At 40.4% G+C, this 19,317-nt stretch overlaps 1 long non-coding RNA gene across 1 annotated transcript in view; it reads left to right on the top strand.

Annotated features, from left to right (window-relative positions):
• LOC147023239 (uncharacterized) overlaps positions 1 to 6,962 on the top strand; it is an 8,943-nt gene extending 1,981 nt beyond the window's left edge. Inside the window, exons 1-2 of the long non-coding RNA XR_015060086.1 lie at positions 1 to 1,611; positions 3,192 to 6,962. The exon at positions 1 to 1,611 is cut by the window's left edge and continues 1,981 nt beyond it. This is a non-coding gene — a long non-coding RNA (uncharacterized LOC147023239). The remainder of the gene's footprint in view (positions 1,612 to 3,191) is intronic.
• The last annotated feature ends 12,355 nt before the right edge of the window (positions 6,963 to 19,317 follow it).

Raw genomic sequence — 19,317 nt, 5'->3', positions numbered from 1 at the left:
TGGTATTAATTCAACAGCCAAGTAGGGATTTGACCTCGGGATTCTCAGATCCCAAGCCTACCACCCTAACCATTAGGCCAACACCAAGCATAAACTGCAAAATGTCTTGACAAAATGAGGAATGTAGCATTTCCCAATTTTTGCATTGATACTCAAGTCAAGGCTCATAGAACAGCTAAACAACAGAGAGAAATATGTGGACAAAAATGCACTCATAACATTGGTCGGGGAGCAGTGAGGTTGTGCTAATACAGGATGGGGAGAGCTGGTGAATGGTGATAGACAGGATTCTCAATTGCAGCAAAAAGCACAAGACAACAGATTCTGTCTGGTTCTGTCTGGTTCTCAATTGCAGCAAGCCAGGGGTAAGCCAATTGGTTCTGCAGCCAATGAAAATATTTTGCAAAAACAATAGTTCATTTTGGATAACATGAACAAGAAAGCAGACATGTGCTTTTTGTAAAGTTGCTGGTTAAGTGCTACGGGGGTTTCCAATGTGATTTCATTTCCTCCAGTATAAGGGTCCATTGGATGCATTGCTTTCAACAATCAAACTCATCAGCATCCCCCCCCAGGGTTTTGACTTCTTTGTCTGAATGTGTTGCCATTCTGCAGGATGGATGATGGACTGTGTTGTTACCAAATCATGCATGTGGGTTGTCAACTCAATTTGAATTATTGTACATGCTTGAGATTATCAGCTTGAAATTGCTCGTACACTGTTCAACCTGGCAGGCAGCTAGCTTGCTAAGCTCACCTAATTAAAGCTGTCTCATCACTTTTAATAGGATTTGTGATTTGTACCACGAAAATCCAAGCTTTGTTGGATTTGTGCAAAATTTACTGAGCTAGGTGGCGCTTCTTCTCTTCCTGCCGAACAGCATGATTTTTGCCAAAAATAATCAGGATGTATTGACAAAATGGCTGACATGTTGAAAATTTTGTTGGAAAGGTAACGGGGTTGGTGGCGATCACCTGTGACAACAAAAAAAAGTCCACCTTTTCATGTTGTGCCTCTTGCAGATGTCGGATCGGATGTTTCACGTGAGTTATTTCGGCTTCATCAGTCTCCTCTTCCGCTCCTAAGTTAGCTTTGTGTACTCACCGTCGGTTTCTGGAATGGTAAGTGAACAGTAGTCTGATAGGATGGTGCAGAGGTAACACACCCATATTTCATCTCGTCTGAGTTTGATTCTCAGGCCAATTATGAACTGGTGGTTTGTTTTACAGGCATTGCATCACAATGTGCATCCTGAGATGGATGTTAAGCTGGGTGTTCCATCCTCAGGCATTAGTTAGTGGACGTTAAAGATCCCATGGTGCTCATCATGAAAAGTAGGCACGTTATCACAGGCACCCTGAACAAATTCAAAATTACTGCCCTAAACTGTGGTGAAACAAGTAATCTGGTCTTCTCGAGTATTTCCTGATGTAAAATACTTGACACCATGTTCCACTACTTGCTGTTTGAATGTGGTTGTTTGAAATGCAGCTTCCACCTTATAAACAAATTCATATACCCAGGTTATCGCATCACTGAACGGTTGTCTTCAGCTCCAAAGGGCAAACTGAAAACAGAAAACAACCCTCACCTTTGGACAGCTGAACAAGGTATGGTACATACTTCATAATCATAATGTAATATATCAAGCTTTTTCTAACCATTGATTCACTCACTCACATGTTTAGTACCTTCTTGGTGTGGTGGAAAGATGAAATTTTGCATAATGATATAACTCGAGACCAATATCCCAAGAAAAATCACAAAACTGTTGGGAAATATCCATAAACGAAAATATCTGCGAATAAAAGTCGGCCGGTGCAGCCTCGCTTAACTCACGGTGGGTCACGTGACCCAAGACAGTATGATGTCACGTGATCTTGCACGATTGCTCTTTGAGGGAGCTGGTGTTTCTTGGTTTTATAGCGGTGTGATTTCAGAAATGCCTGTGGGCCTGTTTACAGACGATGTACAGCGAGTTGTCGGAAGTCGTTTCTCTTTTACTGACCGTGTACCATGGCAAGCGTTAGTGTATATTTTAAAGCAATGCATATTTCCATACACAATGGGACCTCTGTATCAGGCACCCTGGTGATGAAAAACATTCAGAATGTGTTTTCATCAATGCATTAAAATGCTTGTAATTAGGCAAATTCAACTGTTTGTGTGTATATTACGTTTCTTGTGTAATATATTTTGTTTTACTCAGAACAAGCTAAAATGCACAAAAATTGATGAAAAACACACGTTTATGCTTTCGACTCGTGACTTAAAAAATAACTGGGTCGCAACAGCCAATTGTTTTGTTGGAAACGCTTGATTTAGCCAAATAAGACCATTTTTACATGAATAAGGTTTCTTGCGTAAAATATTTTGTTTTGCTTCGAACAAGCTAAAACGAGTGGAGGGACATTCAAAGTACTCTGCCCCCCATGCCAATTAAATAAATAACAATCCTCTAGTGCGACATTGCCAGGCCACCTTCGGCGCCCGGCGATGCCGCCTTACAGCACATGGAGTCGAAATTGGGAGGGAGCGGTGTCCAATAATTGATTGATTGATTAATTGCAGAATTAAAAGGAATAAATAATAATCGTAAAATAACTTCATTTTTCAATCAATTGCCGAATCGCATACCTAAACCACCGCCGTTTCATCTGAATGTGTAACTTTTTGAAAATTAAGTAATCAATCGAAAAATGATTAATTAATTGATGAATCAATAAATATTTAAAATACCCTTTTATAGCCAAATCACTTGTTCACTGTGATGTCCAAATATCAGCTTCTGAGATATTGGCCCGATCAGAAATAAAATAAATAAGTAATGAATAAATGGAGAATAATTAAGTAATTAATTGATTAATCCATAAATCAAAAATAATCTTTAGAGCAAAATCACGTCTTCTCTGTCATGTCCAAATATCAGCTTCCCAGCTCAAAGGATGGCTGAGATATTGCCCAGAAGCAAGAAAGAAAATAATTTATTGATGAATCAATAAACCAAATCACTTGGTCACTGTCATGTCCAAGTATCAGCTTCTAACTCAAAAGGTGCCTGAGATAGTGCCAGGATGAGAAATAAAATGAATAAGTCATTAATAAATCGATGATAATGAAGTAATTAATCAAGAAATATAAAATAATGTTTTTGTAAAAGTACATCTTCACTTTTATCCCCATATTTCAGCTTACTCGCTCAAGGGATGGCTTGAGATAACACCCGGACAAACAAACAAACAAGAAAACAAACAAACGGAGTAAAAACCGAGTACTCCCCTCCTTCGGCGTCCGGTGATGATGTCATGCATCACCTGTACTGAATGTGGAATTGGGAAGGGGCATTGTATAATACATGTTATTTGATGAAAAACACAAGTTTCTGCATGAGAATCATGATTTTGAACAAATACCGGAGTCAGAACAAACTCATGTGTTGGTAAAAATGCTTGTTTTATGAAAATTATACCGTTTTTACAAGAATATGGTTTCTTGTGTCAAATATTTTGTTTTCCTGAAAACATGCTAAAGTATACACTGTTTGATGAAAAACACAAGTTTCTGCATTAGGACCATGATGTGGAAGAAAAATGGTGTCAGAACAACCTATTGTGTTGTTTAAAAATGCTTGTATTAAACAAATTCTCCACCATTTTTTCATAAATTGGGTCTCTTGTGTGAAATATTTTATATTCCTTAGACAAAGCTAAAACACACAATATTTAATGAAACACATGTTTCTGCTTCAGGAGAGTGATTTGCAACAATGCATGGGGGTCCATAACTCCATATGTTGTTAAAAATGCTTTTATGGGGCAAATAAGACCAATTTTACATGAATAACGTTTCTTGGGTTAAATATTCTGTTTTCCTTAGAACAAGCGAAAATACACAATATTTGATCAGTCACGTGTTTCTGCATGAGAATAGTGATTTGGAACAACAAATGGGGTCAGAACAAGTTCATATAGAGAGCACAACCCCCCCCCCCCAAAGTTCCATATGGTTTGAAGGTAAAGACACACAGATCAGGAGAGTGAATCATTATTTCAGCACATTCTCAATGTTGATAAACAACAACATGACATTGACTGGCACTGCTCACAGAACCTCGGCAGCTTTTGCAATGCGTCGACACAAAAAGCCATGCATTATATTCATGAATTTTGTGAACTGAATAAGAAATATCTAAAGTTATGTTTAATCATGTACTAATTGATATACTTAAATCTTCCTGGTGCTAATGCAACATTTCCAGGTTGTTACATTGTTTTAATCAAAAATGACAAATCAATATCAACTGAAGGCAGATGAATGTTTTACAGAAAGCAAATGTAACAGAATACATGGATAATTGGTTCACGGAAAAGTAAGTGACCACTTTTTTCGTTATTGGTGTGTGTCTGTCTGTCTGTCTGTCTGTCTGTTGGGTCGTCAATCTAGTCTACCCTTATTATCAGTATTTCCGTCGATATGTTTGTCTGTCTGTCTGTTGGGTGTCGATCTAGTCGAAAAAAAAAAACTTTTTTTTGATTCGTTCTACCCTTATTATCAGTATTTAAAATGGTGATTTCAGTTAATACAATGGCAATTTCGATGAAACTTGGTTGGTAGGTTCATACCATGACCTAGTTGTGTGCAAATGAGAACCGTTGCTATGGACACCACTGTTGCCGAGCAAAGAGAAATTTTTGAAAAATCATAAAAAATTATTTTTTCGAAAATCAAAAATCGGGCCACGAGCGACTGTGGGCAGTACATTCAGCCATATTGTCAAACATTTCCAACCGGATCCAATGAAAACTGTCAGAGAAGATAGACTTTGAATGAATCCTGGTCGAAAACAATAAAAAAACGAAGTTCGTTATATCTCGGAGACTATGAGTCAGATATACATGAAACTGGTATGGTAGGTTCATGGTATGTCCTAGTTATGTGTGAGAAAGAACCGTTGCTATGGACCCCTCCGTTGCCTAGCAACGGCCGAAACGCCTCTAAATGTGGGAGTATTTTAAAGAAAAAACAATCTGCAGCATTAACCCTTGAATCATGAATTTTCTTGTGCTTAATCCTCAGGTCGTTCCCCATCGAACGGGCCCATCGCGTCAGGTTATATTGGGTAGTCGACTACCCATGTCCGCCTACTGGCTTGTCTGTCCTGAGCATAGCTCCGTGGGTTTTGATCCAATCCTGATAAAATTTTGGTGGGCGGTTTATATCATGATCTAGTTGTGTTTTCCTGAGAATGGGTGTGGTGCGCCCATTATGGGTGGAGCCACGCCCGAAAAATGTGTTTTTTTGGGGGTAGCCGATTTCACTTTGCATCTTCTCCGAGGGGGTTTCAGTATTTGGTTTGCCCAATGGCACCTGCATAGCCCCACGGAGCTCGATTTTTCATTTTCGTCTCAAACTTTGAGAGCTCGGATGACAATTTTTTTTTATGCATAATCTTGAGGTCATTCCCCACCAAAAGTCTTGAAACCATTTTGCTCTATCTCGAACACCTTGCCCGTGGTGCCCCCTTTAAGTTTGTTTTTATGCTGATTTCATCAAAGTATGGATAATCCGAGGAATGTGACATGCCATATAGCTGATATGACGTTATATTGTTCCTGGAATGTTCCAGAGGAAGTTTTGCACCAAAGGTCATAATCCTTGACCTTTGACCTTTAAAGTTCACAAAGGTCGAATTTTCAAAGTTGTGGGAATTGAACCGGGTTTTCGACCTTCTTCGCCGAACTAACTCCAATAAGCTATAGCATGTATCCTGTTTCCTTATTTTAATGTCCACAACATTGTTTTGTGACCTTTAAAGGTTATGCAAAGGTCAAATTTTGAAAGTTGTGGAATGAAACCAGGTTTTCGACATTTTGCAGCTAATAACCTGTCACCTGTACCACATCATGTTGATCATTTTTATAACTTGGTCAAAAATTATCACATTGTCTCATCCTGGGCTTCTGAAACAATCTACATCGTCAAATACCGCTCGTGAACCATCATCGTCTTCAGACTTGTCATGTTTACAATGGAATCCTCTCAACTGCAGCATTTTACTGTAGTTCGAGTAATATTTTATGAGTGAGGACCAATGTGTTTATTCATTCAGACCAATTACAAATGCTGAAGGAGGAAAGCTTTGACATTCCCCCTTATTTTTCTTCAATTTGTATTGCATAACTGAAAGTACATGGTCCCTACATGAACACTTCTGTTTCCTGGGCATCAACCTCCAAGCACAAATTGTGGAGCCAAGCCCTTCATGTGACCATCCCTCTCCAGCAGAGCAGGGGGCTTTAGGTGGTTGCACGGCTGGGCCTGCTTTAGGCCACCGTAGTAAGAGTAGAAGTAGGTGCTTCGGCCATTGCAGTGGAGATTGATCTGGCTTGGGCGATCCAGCCATTTTCAACACACCTGGGCATCCGGTTCAGGGAACAAGACTGATAAGTGCATTAAGGGTAACATTTGTCTGTAATCATAGAATCTACTCATGACATCGACCGATGATGCATCGTCAATCACGATTTTTGTTGGCTTAGTGGTTTGGGTGGTGGCTTGGGGGTCCGATGGTCCTGAGTTCAAATCCCGTCGGCTGCTGAATTAAAACCAACTCTGCCTGTCATCCTTCCGAGGTCAGCGAAATGAGCACCAGTTCCAGTGTGTGTACTGGTGGAGGGGCACTGCATCAGTGACACAGTCGCGCTTCAAGATATGAGAGCGACCTCGGCAGCTGAGTTGTCATACGACCAATCACAATTTAGCATAAGTTAGGAAAATCCTCTTCAATATCAGGATTATTATAAGGACATGTTTGTTGTGAAATCATGACAAGTGTAGTTTTCTCTCCCAATGCACAAGGTGATCAGTGAGGGCAATGTTGTTGTTGCACATTTAAAAGTGCTGATCACATCAAAGCAATAAAAATATTTAAAAAAATAAAAAAAATAAAAAAAAATAAAAACTTTGTCCATCATCTTTCAAGGATCCTTCTTGGCAAGAAAAGATTCTACCTGTATAACATATAAAAGTTAGTTTCTTAAGACATTAACAGCACAGTCACCCCCCTATCAAATTGGAAGCGATTTGAGATTTGGAATCGTGTTTATTCAAAAGTTAACATTTGCAAAACTATTTACAGAAACTATTCACAGGAACATTCGTTAGCAGTTTTTATTTATTTCACGCCACCCCCCCCCCCCCATCAAAATGAAAGATTTGAGATAGCGTTTATTTAAAAGTTAACATCCGTTAAACTATTTACAGGAACAATCGTAAGCAGTTCCAAAGTATCTGCCATTTTTTAAAATTTATTTTCAGCCAATTGGGCACTTCCCTGCAGGGGAGGATGGTCCAGGAGGCCAAGTCAGTGTGAAGAATACTCTGCTTCCTTCATTGAAAAATTTTAAATTGGAAATGTAAATGAGGTCCCACATCACCAAAAAAACACACACCCTCGATTAATTGGTAGCCATACAGGGGTCAGTTTAAACAGGTGGGGTGGGTTTGTAATTGGAGGTGGACAGGAGGATGGAGCTTTGTGGATGTTGGGGCACTGGGAATTAGTGGGAATTCAACCCAGGCCCATCTGGTGGGCCAGACTGGTGCTCTGCCATTGAGCTATGTGGGAGGCCCCTTCCACTGGGTTATTCATTTTCCATATATATTTATAAAATATAATAAAATATGTGTTATTCATTGCTGGTTGGGGTTTCATCGCACTTTTCAATAATATTGTTACGAATCGTGTGTGTGTGTGTGTGCGTGTGCGTGTGCGTGTGCGCGTGCGCGTGCGCGTGCGCGTGCCCTTAAACCCGTCTATAAGTAAAAACTGTTAAGTGCCTGTGTTCCTTGTACATGATTTGCCTTGCTTTTGTCGTGATAACTTTTCTTTGGGTGTTCCCTCCCCTCCCCCCCCCTCCATTGTAAATAAATTTCCAGATTGTTGAATTTCTCAGCTCATTTCTCTGTTTCTTTCATTGATTTGGCACGGCGTGTGTTGGGAAATTGGGAAGCGGCAAATTGTGCATTTGGACCGGCGCGGCTCTGGTTACTCCGCTCGGTTCCGCCGGATCCGTGCCGTGACCCGCGACTCGGATCGGACAGAGTCGGCCGAGGGTGTGGTTTCCCCTGTAGTTGGACGGCGTTAGTACTTCGGTAAATTGGAGTTCGACAAGTGGACTCTACCTCGCGCCATCAAAATATTGGCGACCACGATCCTGTAAGGGACCCCTGCCTTTCGGAGTTCTCCGAGAAGCACGATCGAGATTCCTGGTGTTCGGTGGAGCCGACTACTGCTCCACCTTGCGGTCGTGCTCGCCACCAAAACTCGGCTCCACAACAATATAACTTTTACACTCTGACTTAACATGCTTTTCTCTGATGCCTTTCTGCCCTTGGCATAATTCTGGTTTATCTGTTTGTTTGTCTTAACACAAAATATGGAGGCATTTTACTTAAATTATAATGAGGTAAGTCCCAGCTACTAATCAGTGAGAGCAATACAAGGTACAATTACATTAATTGATTTCATAATTACTGTTTGGTCAAGCCATTCTTCCAGTCATTCTTTTTGTGATTTCTGTATCATGGTTCGTATAAGTACCATGCTGAATTTCCTCATATTTTGATTTTTTTCCCTTTGCAGTTGACTTATGATTCCTTATTATAATATTGACCAATTTGTCAATCAATTTAGTAACATAGACCCTCCTTCAATATCATGTAAATACATCAACTCAATATATTATTTCAATTCAATTCGTAGTAACTTCTGTCTACCCTTCATTAATAGACCAACTCGTGTCACGAAGTCCACAGCTTCAGTGATCGATAATATATTAACTAATCACTACGAGTTACTAACAACCAGCAGTGTGCCTCACGATGATCTAACTGATCATTTACCTATGTTCCAAACTGCTGTTTTAAAGGTGTGGACTCTTATACTTTCACTTCATGGAGACTCATTAACTCCTCAAATTCTGATCCATTTTAGGAGACAGAAAAAACCAAATTGGGAGAATACTCTTGTCACTTCACGACTCCAATGTAGCTTATAATACATTTGAATAAAGATCACGAGACTCGTATGATAAACGTTTCCCAACTAAACCTCGGATGACTAGTGGGTTGCCAAAATCGATCAAGCACAAGACGAGGTTGTTTCAAACTTCCTTCATAAACCTTCAACTGACAACGAATCCAAATTCAAGCAATTTCGAAATAAGCTTAATCTGTTGTTTAGACAAGTAAAACAAGATCACCAAAAAGAGAAGCCTTCCCAGTGCAACTCAAATACTAAAGGAACCCGGTCTAAAATCAACAAATTAATTAACCAAAAGAAACATGAACATTCGAAGACCATAATGAATTGTCATGGAGAAAAAGAAACAATCAATGCTGAAAAATATTTGGTGGTCTCAATGAGTCTTTTTGGTTTCCTGAAATAGGTCCTTCACTGGACAGCTCAAGTCCACCAGGTCAAGTTGATTTTTTTTATTATTTGAATGACCCTTACTTGAATTATAGCAAGGTCCCCTTTATTTTGGATGAGCTGAGTCCGAAAGTAATTAACTCAGTTACCCGACGCACACGTTACGAGTTGCCAACTCTCCCCCATGTTTATGTATGTGACAACCAACCCAGTCAGCAGATGTGTGGAAATCACTTTTCTGATGAATACACACGCAAACATTATGAGTATTACTCGTTGGTCCTATTGACCATTAGAGCACCCCCCCCCCCCCAATACCTTCGATACAGGTCAAAACATACTGGTGTGCTGTTGTGCATATATATATATATATATATATATATATATATATATATATATATATATATATAAGCCTGGTGTTGGCGCAGTGGTTAGGGCAGCGGCTTGGGATCCAAATGGTCCTGAGTTCAAGCCCCGTTGGGCCACTGAATGAATACACCAGGGGGTTAACTCAGCCTGTCATCCTTCCGAGGTCGGCGAAATGAGTACCAGTGTACTGGGCCGGTGTATACCCCGGTTAAAATAGGTGTACCATTTCCCTGTGTTGTAAGAGGCGACCAGGGTTGCGTCAGGAAGGGCATCCGGCGTAAAACATGTGCCAAATCACTCTGCGGATCATAACGGATGATCCGCTGTGGCGACCCCTAACGGGAGCAGCCGAAGGAAGAAGAAGAAGATATATATATATATATATATATATATATATATATATATATATATATATATATATAAAAATTCAAAGCTGGGTTGCACATTGTTACATTTATTAAACAGGAGTATTTTATCAGAAAAACATGAAAGGCTGTCATCGTCGTCACAGAGCAATCATTTCGATGTCCTTGGGATTCCCCATGCTGTGGGCTCTTTTGCAGTGGGAGGAGTGGGTTAATGCTGCCCGGCCTTGACATTTTACAACAGTGCGAGTTGTCGAGCTGCAAGACTTGACAGTGCCCCTCGACCACTTTGGCTGCAGAGTGCTCTTTCTTTGTGAGTCTTTATAGACAGTCACCAGGTTTGAAGCTTCGGCAGTCAGCGGCAGCTGGCTCCTGGCAATGCTTCCTTCACCTGCACATATAAACTCCTGACAGCACAACTTATGGCAATACAAAACATTAAATTGTGCCATTTATTCCTTTTATACTTGATGGAAGTGAAAATGTCAACCTCATTGATCTTCCATTATAATCTCATGTGGGCATATGCCCGGTTTCGGCTGGAGGTTGATCTCATTATCAATTAAGCTGCAGGGAGGAACCCGGCAAATTTAAACTTGTTTGGCTGTAATCACATTTTTCCCAGTTAATTTTTTGAACCATCATAAAAATTTGCATCTGGATATTACCCATAAATCTCTTTCCGGAGTATTAACAGCTGCTTGTAAAGCAGGAACATCGTCAAGAGAAGGGACAATTTTTAAAACATATAATATGTTGCAATGAGGCTGGTGTTAAATCATTGAGACACCAATCGGGAGTTTTGGGAAATGGTTGTGACTTTAAACTTCTCTGTTCGAGCATTCACCCAAGAATCATCATTGGACCCATCTATGTGGGCATCACAATTGATAACTGAAATTTAAGATGGCAAAAGGATTGCCTGTAATAAGTTAGCAATTAACTGATCATTCCTTTCCAGAGTGCCAGTGGATGTTATAAATCCTCGTTCATGCCACAAGGCACTAACATCATGCACAACGTTATACACACGGTGCAAGTCAGTGTAAATTGTCACAATTTGGCCTTTTGCTAAGCAGCACGCACAAATTAATGCAAAACATCTCAGCATGTAAGGGGCTGAGCAATTGGAGGCAATTTCCTACTTTTCAGTACATCAACATCATTACAAATCACATTTCCAGAGAACAATGGTAAACGTAAAGTATCAAATCAGAATTTGGAAACGTCTCTCAAGTCACCGAGCATAAATAGGAGAGAGAGTGACAGACAGACAGACAGACAGACAGGACTCGACGATGAGCACAGCTGAATTGTACCACTTGGCATGGTTGTGATGTGGATTTTTTTAAACCCACCCTGTTGTGATCGTTATCCTCCTGAAGGATTCTAACTGGCCGACTGTGGAATCCTATTTGACTTCAGACAGAGTTTAACGTTTGTCCGATTTGATTATAAAATCCTACAAAAAACCCTATCGACACTGATAAAACTGATGTCCACACAAGTCCTTCCTTGTGAAACAATTTATTTTTCTAATTATAGACTATACACTTCTCACCCTCGTACAATGAACTTAAGAATCCCCATTTGATTGCAATATTATTTGGTTCTATTTAATTTATTCTTACTTTAGTTAACAGTTAGACCAACCCGATTCAATTCACTTCTACATTACATCAGAGAGTTTTATTCTAACTTGGTACTTGGTCAGTTCCAAGGAGTACAAGCCACTGAGAAACTATACTTCCTCACGTGCTCGCACTGAAAACAATTTTAGATTTCAAAGCATTTTATACTTTCATGAGAGAGAGGTTGGGGGATATTCACCCAGACTGTAGACGTGTCCTTTAGACGAAAAGCCACTTCGTACATTTTCTAAGCAAAGGTTCATTTGTCAGCTCGGTCACTCTGCTCCAGAACAACACATTTCTTATCATTTAGGGCAAAAGTCTTTTGGCCAGAAATGACAGCCAATTCAATTTGCAGCATAAAAGTTACATTTCTGAAACTCCATTTGTTACAATTTAAAATACATTAATATAAATTTTTCCCCCACACTCCCCCATTTTTTTTTTAAGGAAAATTTGAATAATTTTTCTTACACATGATTACCATGTCCCATTCCTGAAGGAGAAAAGATTTCCATTATTCAAGTTCAATCAACAATGGCAGCGAGTGCTCATCAGAAAATGAGTGAGTTTCCATTTAATTTATGGCCTGTTCATCAGCATGTGTCACACATTGGAAACATGCTACCCGAAGTCAGAAGATAAACAGGTCTGGGTGTGGATAGAGCGGCACCCAACGGGAAACACAATCGAAGCACTCCTTTTGCTGAGGAGAAGGTAGATGTGGGCAAGTACAAGTTTGGGCCGGACACTGGGTTGAGCGCAGTGTGGAACTCCAGGCCTGTCGTACATTGAAGCAACCACAGCAAGTTCACGATGTATTTGCAGAGCGGCAATCGAGAGTGTGGCTGAGAACATTCCTCCACGCAGGCACCACACAACGCCGACTTTAAGACTTTGCTCAACCATCTCCTCAGTGGGTTTTTTTCTTTCTTTTCCCACATTGCTCCATCTTATCTCCTCAGGAAGGGACATAATCATGTGTTGAATGCTCAATCACCCAAATCTGGGTTCTCCCATCGTCCAATCTTTGTGTGGAAACTTCATTTAGATGAAATCGTACATTGCTTCAAAGACTGCTTTCAACACTCCAAAACAAACAAAGCATCAATTAAACACCAATCAATAAACGTCATGGGCACATGTAGTTCTACAAGACTAACAAAGATTCTTATGGAAGCATTTAACTTGCATTATATGTCATATCAATATTTTAATCCCTTTCCTTGTTATTTCCCAAAACAACATGCTGAAATATACAGAAATCCCAGTTGTATGTATACTCAAAACATCCATCTCATTTGCTATTTCCATCGACATTTTAAATCTCTGACATTTCTCCATCTGTCCACTTCTCTCTCACCAAAACACCAAACATGCTGCCATTTTTCCAATTCACATAACAAACCATCTATCACTTCCTCCGACCTTCTCAATTACGAATCCATTTTCCTTTATCAAAACAAATAAATCATTTTAAACGGTTGTTCAAAAATTGTCAAATCACTTGTCAAATCTGTTATCAGGTGAATATCATTTATATTGCAGCTCAAACACTCTGTCTACACATGCAGCTAGACCCTCCACAATCTTTATCCCAGTCTTGGAAAAGCATCTTAAACTTCAGACTAATAAACATCCAAACTCTCTTAAACAACTTTTTGGTCAAAACAAAATATTTCCTTTTAAAATCCTTCTTCTTCTTCTTCTTCTTCTTTCGGCTGCTCCCGTTAGGGGTCGCCACAGCGGATCATCCGTATGATCCGCATAGTGATTTGGCACATGTTTTACGCCGGATGCCCTTCCTGACACAACCCTGGTCGCCTCTTATGACACAGGGATAATTTAAAAATCCATAAATGAAAAATTCAATCTTCAGCATCTATCAAATTAAATCATGAATTTACCTTGACTGAATCGATCAAAGGGTTACACTGGGTTGTTTGCCATTGCCTTCCCAGCACAAGTTCAGGTAACCTCAACATTCACAGACGAATAAAACAATATTTCAACGTCCATCCGAGGGAATCATCTATTATCTGTGAATTGCCCCACGTGCTAAACATCATCAAATCATTAAAATCATTCCAAATCACGTTTCTACATTTAAATCACATACAGTATATCCACATTCACAATTGTTATTTCACAATTTATTCAAAATCCCGATGGTTGTAAAATAAAACTTCAACACTTTTTCCGAAATGGACTTCACTTGAAACAGATTCAGTCAAGAGGGTGCGCCACAAACACCAAGGAACAAGGAACAGGAAGTTCTCTCCACATCCGGCACATCCAGTGGGAAGAAAAAGGAAAAAAAAACTCTGACAGGCAAAACCCACAGTTTGCATTACTCTGTCATGGCTTCAACACATACACTAAACAGCATTGCATCTCATAGACTCGCGTGTGATCACGTGACAAATACCAATCACATTTCTATCTCATCCTCTTGAATCTGCATATGAATCGAATTTCACACCTAAAGCAAAGGCTCGAACAAAGACTCAGTGTAAAGATATGCCACCCCCACAGATCGAGTGGAGGGGGTCTCACACAGTGTAGTTTGCGATCTTCGCGTGGAAATACAACGCAAAGAATGTATAACATGCCATTTCAAACAGACCCACAGCTCAACTCAGCACGAGTTAAAATATCGTCAAAATCCCAACAGAACACGTTTCATTGCAGTGAATATTGGACTCGCACAAGTTTCATTTTTTACTCTCAGTAACACAAGCATCTCAATGCAAAATCACCAACCACGCTCCCAGCCGGTTAATAGTCTCCTGCACTATACAAAACGTTTCGTGCAAATCATTTCATTTACACATCCGTAAAACCTCCACACAATATAATATAACAACCTCACTGCCAACAAATTTCCAGTGAGTTCAATGAACAAAAAGTAACTCTTATAACCCTTACAAACAGGTAACTTATAATATTTATCTATTTTAACCCTATCTCGGGGTCTCAGCCGTGTCCTCGGCCATCTCTCTCACAGCCGGTCCGTATCAATGCAAACATGTGGCATGTCGCTTCATCATGCCTATTTAATTACGCATCTGGCTCCTTAACGAGCCTCTTCTTGTCATCTGACTCCTCTTCTTCTCCATCACTTTTCTAAAACAACTACAGTACTTATCGTTTACTTTAAAACGGACTCCCTCCGCCGGATCCTCTTCTTTCTCTCAATAAAAATTATCTGACAATGAACTTTTCTTTGTTCGAAATACGTTACCTGCTGAGAGCGATCTTCCTTACCTTCGCTCAAGCACTTGTCGTTCCTCCAGGCACTGCCTCCGGCAGATTAAGCACCTCCGGTCACGAGCACCGCACCAACGTCGGTTCGAATCCGAGTCACGGCACCAACTGATGTGAATTTTTTTAAACCCACCTTGTTGTGATCGTTGTCCTCCTGAAGGATTCTAACTGGCCGATTGTGGAATCCTATTTGACTTCAGACAGAGTTTAACGTTTGTCCGATTTGATTATAAAATCCTACAAAAACCCTATCGACACTGATAAAACTGATGTCCACACAAGTCCTTCCTTGTGAAACAATTTATTTCCTAGTTATACACCATACCCTTCTCACCCTTGTACAATGAACTTAAGAATCCCCATTGATTGCAATATTATTTGGTTCTATTTCATTTATTCTTACTTTAGTTAACAGTAAGACCAACCCGATTCAATTCACTTCTACATTACATCGGAGAGTTTTATTCTAACTTGGTATTTGGTCAGTTCCAAGGAGTACAAGAAAACTATACTTCCTCACGAGAAACTATACTTCTGAGAAACTATACTTCCTCACGTGCTTGCACTGAAAACAATTTTAGATTTCAAAGCATTTTATACTTCCGTGAGAGAGAGGTTGGGAGATATTCACCCAGACTGTAGACGTGTCCTTTCGACGAAAAGCCACTTCATACATTTTCTAAGCAAAGGTTCATTTATCAGCTTGGTCACTCTGCTCCAGAACAACACATTTCTTATCATTTAGGGCAAAAGTCTTTTGGCCAGAAATGACAGCCAATTCAATTTGCAGCATAAAAGTTACATTTCTGAAACTCCATTTGTTACAATTTAAAATACATTAATATAAATTTTTCCCCCACAGTTGTCAAAAACAAGTTCACACATAGCAACCCGCGAGGCCAACAAATGCCAATCGCTTGAATGCTGGAGATAATTTGTAAGCATGCACCCAGTCATTTACAGCTCTTAAGTCCTGAACAAAGTTCTGTTTAATTAATTTTGTCTCATAATGCCGGCGATAGCCAGCCCACCCCAAGCGAAAGATACCATGGGATCTTTCACGTTTACAAACTAATGCCAGCCTTCCCAACTAGACCCTGTCTGAAATAGATTTTATTGTATTAAAATTACATTTGACAATTTAATTGGCATTTCTATTTCACAAACCAAGACTGAACGGTGTTTCCAAGATAAATCAAATTGACCGACCCCCTGCGGCTCATCCACATGCATGAAGGTCATAGCCGTGCCACAACAACACATATAACTCAAATCAAAGTAGCCATTCAAATGCGAATCCGGATGCGCAAAATCCACTAAATACTATTCCACAAATTCCAATGTGATATTTTTGTATTTAAAAGAAATAACTTATTCCCCACTCCACAGTGTGTCTGAGTACATGCACTATTTTATTTTTGTTCAGATATAAAGCTTTGATGCTCACGCATGGGACACTTCAATGTCTATCCGAGGGATGGCACACACACATTAATGCCATGCCCTGCCTACAAAACACAGAGATTCCAGTCAATAGGTAAGCTGAGATTCAAACACAGGCGCAGTGGAGAGTGTGCGTACCTCTCGACTGCACATGCCACCCCACGACTATAATGTATGCATTATTACCTCCGCCGCCGAAGGTGAAGGAGATTATGTTTTCACCCCTTTCTGTCCGTTTGTCTGTCTGTTTGTGTAAAGGATATCTCAAAAACAAAGACAGATCTGGATCAAATTTTGTGGACAGATTTGGTGTGTGACAAGGACGAACTGATTAGATTTTGGTGAAGATCCAGATCCGGATCTGATAATTTTTTTAAGTAATTCTTCACTATTCAGAGATGGGGATAAACTGATATATAGCACGATATCTCAAAATGTTGAGGACGGATTCGGATGAAACTTAGTGGGCAGGTTGGGTGCGTGACAAGGAAGAATTTATTCGATTTTGGTGAAGATCTGGATCCAGATCCAGATCTGATAATTTTTTTAAAGCCATTCTTCACGATTGAGAGATCAGGCCAAAAACGATATAGTAATGTATAGCATGATATTTCCAAAATGTATTGGGCCCGATATGTTCTCGGGAATCAGGCATAACGTGGCAGAGGTATGCGCTCGACCGAGTTCCCTTCTCGTTGTTAATATTATTTTACAACGGCCATTCAAATGATGTTATTTCTCGGAGACCATTTATTTATTATGTATGCAACGTACAGTGTTTTTCCTGTCCAGAAGTTATGGGAATATTCAAAATTTCACCGAGACACGTGTGCATATCTGAGGGATATTTTAAGCATCGAACATGACGTGCTCATGCTTAAACAGTAGACAGAAGGTATCAAGAACACACACAACAAAGATCCCGCAGCTCCACGTCATGAGCCAGCCACCAAACCACGAAGAGAAAAAGCTTAAAGAGCCTACTTTAACTCTCTGCCTGAAGTTTTACATTCAATTGATCTGCAAAGGAATCCCGATCAACCATGGGGCACAGCTTCAGCTGTTCATGTGAGTGGTCTGTCCCCAAACTGTGTCTTGCTGAGGTGGTTTTATTTAATTTTATTTTATGAATGTCCATTTCGCTTCATGCTTTAAGTGTTGCACTATTATTTCTGACAAGACATTCATGTGGGATTATGACATCATAGAGTAATCTTCGGTTCATCATCCCGAATGGAGGGCATGGAGCCCTCAATTGCTTCTAATTCAGATGTTGACCAAGATAAAATTCACATACACGACCTCTCTATATGGTCTATAAACGCTCTCAACAGCATTTGTTTTGCACTCTAAAGAAACCGGGTGATAACTCCAGGGCTCTGTTTGATGAAAAATACATGTTTCTGCTTCAGTATAGTAATTTGGAACAAAAGCCGGGGTAAAAACAACCTAATGTGTTGTTAAAATGCTCGTTTTCAGCAATTTAAACCATTTTTACATAAATAAGGTTTCTTGTGAAAAATATTTTATTCTCCTTAGAACAAGCCAAAATACACACTGTGTGATGATAAACACGTGTTTCTGCTTTAGTATCGTGATTGGGAATAAAAAATGGGGTGTCATAACATAACGCATTGTGAAAAACACTTTGTGAGGCAAATAATAACGTTTTTTCATCAATAAAGTTGATTGGGGAAATTCTGGAGGGAAGAATGGGATCGAACAAAGTGAGGGAGTTTATTCCGAAGGCGGGGAAAAAAAAAGAGGAATGAAAGAGTGAAGATGAGCAGCGATTCGTGATTTTGGTAGTTTTACCAGAAGGGGGTTGTTGGCGGACCTTGAGCGCCCTTTGGAAATGTGGTGGGGACAAATCGCAGAGAGAGGGCAGGGGGGGGCGAGGCTGGAGAGGAGTCGGTAGAAGACAGAAAGACCACCGACCTGCCTGCGATGAGAGATTGAGAGGCCCAAAGACTCAGCCTCATCGCGGGAGATGCCAATGATCCGAAATGCCTTGGTTTCTACAGCGTGAAGCCGAGAAAGGTGGGAGGCAGAAGCACCAGCCCAGAGGGGAGAGCAGTGCTCCATCAGGCTATGGACAAAAGCTTTGTATGTGGTCAGGAGCTCAGGTGGGCTGAGGAAGGACTTTGTATGACGGAGAATTTCCAGTCGGCGACGGGCTTTGGAGGCGAGGTTGAAAATGTTGCTTTCCCAAGAAAGATCATGGCAGATAGTGAGACCCAGAAGCTTGAAAGAAAGGACTTCTTACAGAGGATTGTTGAGAAAATGGATGGGGGGGGTTCTAAATGGTCCTTTCGAAGAGACATAGTGTGAGATTTGTCTGGATTGAAAGACATGTTCCACGTATTGGACCAATTTGTGATTTTATCGAGATCTGCAGTGAGCGAAGAAGCTGCTGCTTGCCGGTCTGAGGGATGACAGGTGGTACGGCAGAGGGTGGAGTCATCAACAAAGAGATAAAGAGGATTTTCCAGAGTCGGAGAGATCATTGATGAAAACCAGAAGAAGAACAGGGCCCAGAACGCTACCTTGAGGAACTCCAGCCTGGACAGGAAGAGGGGATGAAAGAACTCCATTTAGGGCCACACGTTGACTGCGACAAGAGAGGAAGTCTGTGAGCCGTGAGTGGAGATGGCCTTGGATACCATGGGAAGAGAGTTTGGTGAGCAGGGCAGGGTGCCAGACCGTATCGAAAGCACGCGATATGTCTAGGGATATGGCTCCGATTTCATGTCCGGCATAGAGGACCTCCATCGATGTCGGAATATGAACAGATAAAGTTCATGACAT

This window comes from Eptatretus burgeri, chromosome 7 (assembly GCF_056783735.1).
Source record: "Eptatretus burgeri isolate ZD-2024b chromosome 7, Ebu_testis_v1, whole genome shotgun sequence".
Taxonomy (NCBI): Eukaryota; Metazoa; Chordata; class Myxini; order Myxiniformes; family Myxinidae; genus Eptatretus; species Eptatretus burgeri.
Note: the sequence above shows the minus strand (reverse complement) of the source record. Positions and strands in the feature narration are given on the sequence as shown.